The sequence below is a fragment of the Macrobrachium nipponense genome, chromosome 26, assembly GCF_015104395.2.
Source record: "Macrobrachium nipponense isolate FS-2020 chromosome 26, ASM1510439v2, whole genome shotgun sequence".
Lineage (NCBI taxonomy): Eukaryota > Metazoa > Arthropoda > Malacostraca > Decapoda > Palaemonidae > Macrobrachium > Macrobrachium nipponense.
The window spans coordinates 52,648,457-52,655,823 of record NC_087215.1 but is presented as its reverse complement, the minus strand read 5'-3'; the positions used below and the strand labels follow the sequence as shown (position 1 = coordinate 52,655,823).

The 7,367-nt window shown below is 35.6% G+C and overlaps 1 long non-coding RNA gene across 1 annotated transcript in view; it reads left to right on the top strand.

The window, feature by feature from the left end:
- The window catches only part of LOC135199834 (uncharacterized), a 232,005-nt gene extending 225,076 nt beyond the window's left edge, over nt 1-6,929 (top strand). Inside the window, exon 6 of the long non-coding RNA XR_010311129.1 lies at nt 6,781-6,929. This is a non-coding gene — a long non-coding RNA (uncharacterized LOC135199834). The remainder of the gene's footprint in view (nt 1-6,780) is intronic.
- The last annotated feature ends 438 nt before the right edge of the window (nt 6,930-7,367 follow it).

Sequence of the window (7,367 nt, the reverse complement as noted above, 5' to 3'; positions counted from 1 at the left end):
GCTTATGTCCCCGTGGTGATATGGCTATGCAATTTAGGCGCATTCTTTTTCGCTGGAGGTGGCAAGGGGCGTGGAGTCTCTTAAACAATGAAGATCATAAAGACGACTGTGTTTCCTTTATATCTCTAGACCTTTCCCCTCGCTTTCTATATACTTTTGGAGGGAATATTTTTTGTTCGCCATTTTATACTGAGAAATATAGTGAACCCATAAAATCTCGTCTAATACGTTTATAAGTTTCTTTCTTACCGTAAAAGTAATTGTATAACATGACTGTTAACAGGAAAAAAATCATAATGAAACCATTCTGCAGTCATATGAGCAAACGAAAGTATACTAAGAAAAATAGGCATCTTAAGATTAGTCGTGAAATAATATTAAACCGGAGATATTACTGACAAAGTAGAAAAAAAAAACCCTTATTGAATCAAGTATCAGCTTATTTTCAGGGTTTTGCAACTAGTGAACGATATCTGTTCATACGACATTGCAAAATAAAATTCTCGTATGTTAGTTTATTTAACTGAACTTCAACACGAACAAGTGCGATCTCATTTTGTTGCAGTTGACAGTTTAGTCAAGTGAAAATAGCAAGGGAATGGTGAAATGACATTTTTTTCGAAAAACAAACGTGTTCACGCCCACTTTTGCTTAATATTTCCCTCCCTGTCTCTCTTTCTGTTTCCCTTTATGCTTTTTTTTTACTTCCATATATATGGAAATACATCTTTTCAGCAAAATGTCAGCTTCGTGACGGAATATAGTGAAAATCTGCAATATCATTAACTTTTCTTTCTTTATAACCAAACACATATAGATTACAGAAGAGGATAAAAAGAGGAGAGAGAGAGAGAGGCCATAAAACAGCGTAGTATTTCTACACAAAGTAGGTCGACAATGCCTTTGATTTTCTCGACGTAGAATATTTATAAACCCTCCTGGATGGCAATAGCCTTCATATAATCCGATACACCCGTTAAAAACAAAGATGAAATTGAAAAAATAAACCCATATGAAAGTATATTTTCCCTATTCCGAAAACGTTGTATAGAAAATTTATTCCGGTGTAATGTAATAATACACGTGTTGGATAGGACGTAAAAATAAATTCATTAGTGCAAGTGAATACCATCGTCTTATTAAATCTTGTTACGTATCTCTGTTTTGCTTAAGTTTTTAAATACTTTTAAAAATAATGACACACAGATGTTTTGATTTCCATTATATTGAGAAACGACGATAGAATGGAGAAAATCCTTTCACTGGTTATTTATCGTAAACTTGTGTTGAATGTGATTTTTTTCTCTATCGTCCAATTCACAAACAAACGCCTACCCCTAAAAAAAATAAAAGATTATCTATAAATTCTTTCATGCTAGGATTTTATCCGAGCATGTAATATCCTCCTATTCTCCAAGTGGTTTATTTCACTGAATCAGTTCATTATAAAAATACCCTGAGCAGTAACATCAATAAATAAATAAAATCTTCTTGAAGGAGAGAATTTTTGTTGCAAAATACACATTATCACCAACAGTTATCTCGGTTAAATCATCGAGAAACGCTGCAGACAATTTCCTGGTTTGTTTCTACATCTGTAAGTTGGGCTGGCGTTCTGTCTGGGTTCCTTCTTCGACTCGTAAAACAGGAACTACTGGCGGTGTGGGGGTTGGGGGAAACGATCTTAGGGGTTGGAGAATAATCTCGGGGATTGGGGAAATTTCCGTAGGGGTTGGAGGAATGATTTAAAGGGTTGGAGGAGTTTAGGGAAAGGGAAAGTAATGGCAAGGAAAAGGTAAGGGGTTAGGAATATAGTGCCGGGGTTGAGGAGGTTGGGAAAAGGAAGGTTGAGTAGTTTGAGCTGCAGGAGGCAGATTCGTCCTTGGGTCGAATCTGGGGTTGATTGAAGGTCTCCTGGGCGGCGATGGTTGTCGCTCTTGAGGTCTTGCAGGCGGAAGAGGGATGCCCTTCATCTTCCAAATCTTTTCTAAGCTGGCAGGACGTCCCTTAAACCAAAGCATGGTGTTGCTGTTTACAATTGAGGCACTGGGCAACAGTGTGGCCTTTTGCCTTGTATTTCGTTAGGCACACTTCTGTTTCGTGCCCCTGGCTGCTTATCCCCCAGATGTGGTGGGAGGTGCACTGGTTTTCATGATGCCCGAACCTCTGACACTTGAAGCATCTCAAAGGTTCCGGTATGAAGGCTTCGGTTTGGTAGGTGCTGAGAATCCCACGGTTGACCTTGTGCATCTCTTGGAGCTCGTGATGTTGGCCACTTCGACGATTCGATCGATGGTGATGTATTTTGGGGACTTACAGATAATCCCCTTGGTAATTTTTTTCAGCAGAATTGAGTAGTAAACACAAACTGTCGTTTTTCAGGAGTTCAACAGATTTCTGGTCTCTGGGAGTAATGGTAAATTCACCCCTCAGGTTTGGTCTGGCTGTGAGATGCGTTCCGGGGTTTTTCTTTTCGAGGGCTAGGACTGCTGCATTACGATGTCCGGCCAAGGAGGCGTTCGTCAACACTCGTAAAAACAGAAAAACAATCTTTAAAGCGATAGTTCGATAATCTAAACAAACGGGGAGGAGGCGCCTAACCACACTGAGTAAGTTAAATAAAGCACTTTACGTTAAGCACTTGAAATGACCAGACAACGGACACTAAACTTGAAAAATAATGTAAACAAATACTCAGACAAACAATGGCTATCCTGCCACAAAATGAACAAGGCTGATCTAAATTTACGTAATGCAAATAAAGAAAAAATTACCCTTTCCTAATAAATAGAATAAAAGATCACCTTCAGCATTTTAATAAAATTTATAAATTCCTAACATGAATATTGGCCAGTTACTCAGAAACATAGCTGAGCCAGAGAAGCGGATTGTAAGAAAAATAGAAAAACAATATGTAAATTCAACTCGCTTAATTCTGCCATTCTCTTTAACAGTATTTGCCTAAAAGAGGGTCTTTTACCAAAATTATTAGTATTATTATTATTAATTATTATTTCAGAATCTAAATTCGAGAAAAAATGTCATTTCAATGCTGGATGTTACCATTATTTAATTCGATTGAAATATCAAGGGATCACCGTTGGAATGAGTACCGCGATGATTTATTTAAAGATGAAAGATTGGTTAGTTTTTCATCATTTTCACATTATATACCATTGTTAGAGAGAGAGAGAGAGAGGTAGCGAGTTTGTTTATATAAATACTAATATATGTATATTAATATATACATATATATATATGTCTATATATATATATATATATATATATATATATATATATATATATATATATTATATATATATATCTATATATATATATATATATATATATATATATATATATAAATATATCCTCTTAAGCTTATGACCATCATTATCAACAACTGTGGTAGTGTGACGAATCCAAGATTTCAAAATTGAGAGAATTAAGGTTTCTGTCTCCCTGGTCTAGGAAGAGTGACATCATTGTGTGATCGTGTGATTTTAAGGAATCCCAAGTACCGTAACGGGATAAACACACCTTGCGTGCTCAAACCACCTCTGAATAAAAAGTGCTGAAGAACACGTAAGCATATCTTACGTAAAGTAAGAAAAAAAATATAAAAAATGACACACGCGAGTTATTAGCGGCACGCACAACTCTCAAAATACTCTGTCGCTGTCTATGTCTATTTTTAGATTGTTTTGCTTTTCTTTTTCTTTTCTTCAAAAGAAAATGATTAAGATGGCTGTTTGTCTGTCCACCCTCAGATCTTAGAAAGTACTGAGGCTAGAGGGGCGCTAATTGGTATGTTGATCTTCCACCCTCCAATCATCAAACATACCAAATTGCAGCCCTCTAGCCTCAGTAGGTTTAATTTCATTTAAGGTTAAAATTAACCATGATCTTGCGCCTGTCACCGCTATAGGTGCCAACACTTTGGGCCACTACCGTCCTATGGCTGAAATTTTCATGGTTAGCGGCTAAGAGTTTCATGGGCCGTGGCTGAGAGTTTTATACAACACTATACGCTGTACAGAAAACTCGATTGCTTCGGCGCATTATGTTTTCAAATTATTCTTTTCTTTTCGATTTGAATTTTTGTCTGTTTTAAGTTTGCTAATACATAAAAAGCTCGATTATAATTGGCATTGCAACATCCAACACAGCAAAGCTTCATTTCTTCATCAGCTGCATAATTTTCTTTGATCCATTCGAAAACGTAAGGGTTGCGGAAGAAACAGATACATAGGATGAAGGAGAAAGATGAAAAACTTGAATCGTTTGTTCATTTCCAACTCGTAGTCATCGGATAGATATCGATTACCGGACATAAAGATTTATCAGTGCCTGTACCTATACTGTACCCTAAATATCTCCGTTATGTTTGTCTGAATTATCTTGACAGTAATAATCGTATTCTGTTCAGTGAAAACTGCTTTGAATCCAACGGTGTTCCATGCGTTTTCAATGATACCTAATAATAATGATAATAATAATAATACTGTTGAATAAAATGGCAGAATTCAGCGAATTAATCTTGCATATTATCTTTTCTATTTTTCTTATCACTCGCTTTTCTAGCTCAGCGGTACTTCTTAATAATTGGGCAATATTCATATTGGGAGAAATCTGAATAATGCTGAAAGCGGTATTTTATTTAGAACAGGATTTATTAGTCAATACTGGTATTATCAGTATACTGGTGTATGGAAGGGCGTTCCTCAGGTCCAGGTCAAGCAGGGGTCGTCGTCGGTGTTGGTATCATTCCATTAGTGAGGTCAATGTCAAGCCAAGGTCGTCTCTGGTATTCAGCTGGTATTAATGCTGGTGAAGCTCTGGCATATGGCGACGTTTCGACCTTCTCGTAGGTCATCTTCTTGGCTGGTCAGCAGTAGAAGTGAAGAGATGGTGTCTGCATGCCTGTATTTATAGCGGCTCGAATCCTAGAGCTGTGTTCTCATTGGTCGAGCCGGTCTGGGGCGAAGTCGGGGATCTCGCGTTGATGGTTGCAGGAATTCAGCCTTGCGAGCGCTTGAGTAGTGTATCCGGGAGTGAATGTCTGGAGTCCTGCCTGCGGCAGAAGTCCGATCATCCTGCTGATGCTCCTGACAATGCCAGATATTCAGGAGCACCAGCAGGATGATCGGACTTATACCGCAGGCAGGACTCCAAACATTCATTCCCGGACACCCTACTCCAGTAAACTGATAATATCAGTATTAACTATTAAAAATACTGTTCTACGAAAATATGTAAATTACCACTTTCAGCATTATTCAGATATCTCCCAATATGAATATTGGCAAATTATTAAGAAGTATCGCTTTTTTTATTTATTTATTTATTTTTTTTTAGCTGAGCCCGAAAAGCGAGTAATTAGAAAAACAGAAAAGATAATATATAATATTAATTCGCTGAATTCTTCCATTTTATTCAACAGAATAATAATAATAAGAAGAAGAAGGAAGAAGACCCTCTTTGAGGCAGGTTTTGTTGAATAATTTGGTTGCATTATGCAAATTGATTATGTAATGAGTTTTTCTCAATATTTCTTATAATTCGCTTATCCCACACATCAATATTGGTCAGTAGTTGGCCAATGTTGTTATTTCGATGGATACAAAAGCGTAGTTCTCATAGCAGAAATTCTGAATTTTTCTATTACAGTAGGTTACTGAAACCTGAGTCATTAAAGAATTTCTTCTGTAAGAACTACGCTCTTTGTATCCATCGAAATATGAACATTGGCCAACAGCTGACCAGTATTGATGTGCAGGAAAAGATAATTATAAAAACAAATTGAGAAATCTCAGTATAAAATCAGTTCGCATAATGTAGTCATATTGTTAAATAAGTAATAATAATAATAATAATAATAATAATAATAATAATAATAATAATAATAATAATAATAATAATAATAAAAACAGAGCGAATATAGTAAGAAGAGTGATGGATTCCTAAGGAGGCAGGATGCAACCCGGAACCTCACATTATAAAAACCACCCAGCCGAATAGGATGACTGTGAAAAAAAAAGACAATTATATCTTGAGTGTTTGTTTAAGATTTAGTGAAACAGAACTGTTTCTCACCACAAAATAGTATTTACTTAAAAGTCATATCCACAAAGCTTGCTAGAGACAGTTAGCGATGGAAATAAAAATATTCAAATACAGTTCATTTTTACGCTTCGTGCTCATTAGATTACATAAACTAAAGATTAACATAAAACACGTGAGTTAAATTTATGTTCATTGCTGAAGAAGCGTTGTACCAGGTTACATAGTATGGTCGTATAAGCATAGAAATTTAACTTCACTTATCAAGCTAAATAGATTAAGAAAAAATAACTTCCTTCGATGCTGAAGATATTGCGCAAAACCAAAATAAATATTCAACTCAGAAATCATATATAAGATAGTATGCAGTAAAATAAATTATACAAATGGATGCATATAATAATATATACAAATCATGCCAAAATGAATTATGGAAAAAATGAGTAAATATTGGCTAACAAATCCTAATTCGTGTTGTTGAAGATAATACGCAAAATAGTAAAAAAAAAAAAAAAAAATACCCACATTCTTTAAGATATCAGAATAAAAAAAAATATTCACCGAAGTCATATTAATTAAGCCATCAAATGGAAAGCAGTCCACAGGTTACAAAAAATTGAAAAAAAGATAAACCATGAGTCCCGCTAAAGAGGATATCGCATCAAACAAAAATAAACTCGCCCCCGAGAGTCATATTTATTCATGTTGTTTCAACAGGAGACGCGAATCGTTCTCCTCGTCAGCCGGGCCGCGACTCCTGGGACCCCGAAAGCAGCGGAGTCCGGGAGGACAATCTGTAATCAGAGATATGAACCAGAGCGAGCAATCGCCCAAGAAAACTTTCGCTCCTCGAAATTAATTGAATTCTCCAGGTAAGCAACTATGATTCTCTAAAAATAAATAAATAAACAAACTTTCATTTTTCCTGTTTATGTTAGCTACCTTTGCCTCGGTTTTTACCATTTTGTGTATTATTTTTCTCATTGTGAAGCCTCAATACAAGGACTATGTTTCTTTAAAAAACTAAAAAAACTAAAATTCCATTTTTATCTTGCTTTTTTTAGTAGCTACCTTTGCTCGTATTTTACCATTTTCTATGTTATTTGTCTTATTTGTTTAAACTTTAAGGTAAGGACCACGTTTCATCATCATTTTATATCATTCGTTTTGTGTCGGAGCCATTTCATAAATTTTGCTAATCTTCTCTCATAATTTTCTTCCACATTTTATTACATAGCTCCGATTTTATATTTTCTGCCTGTTTCTCATTATTTGTTGATTCATTGTTCCACTGTTTCAAGAGC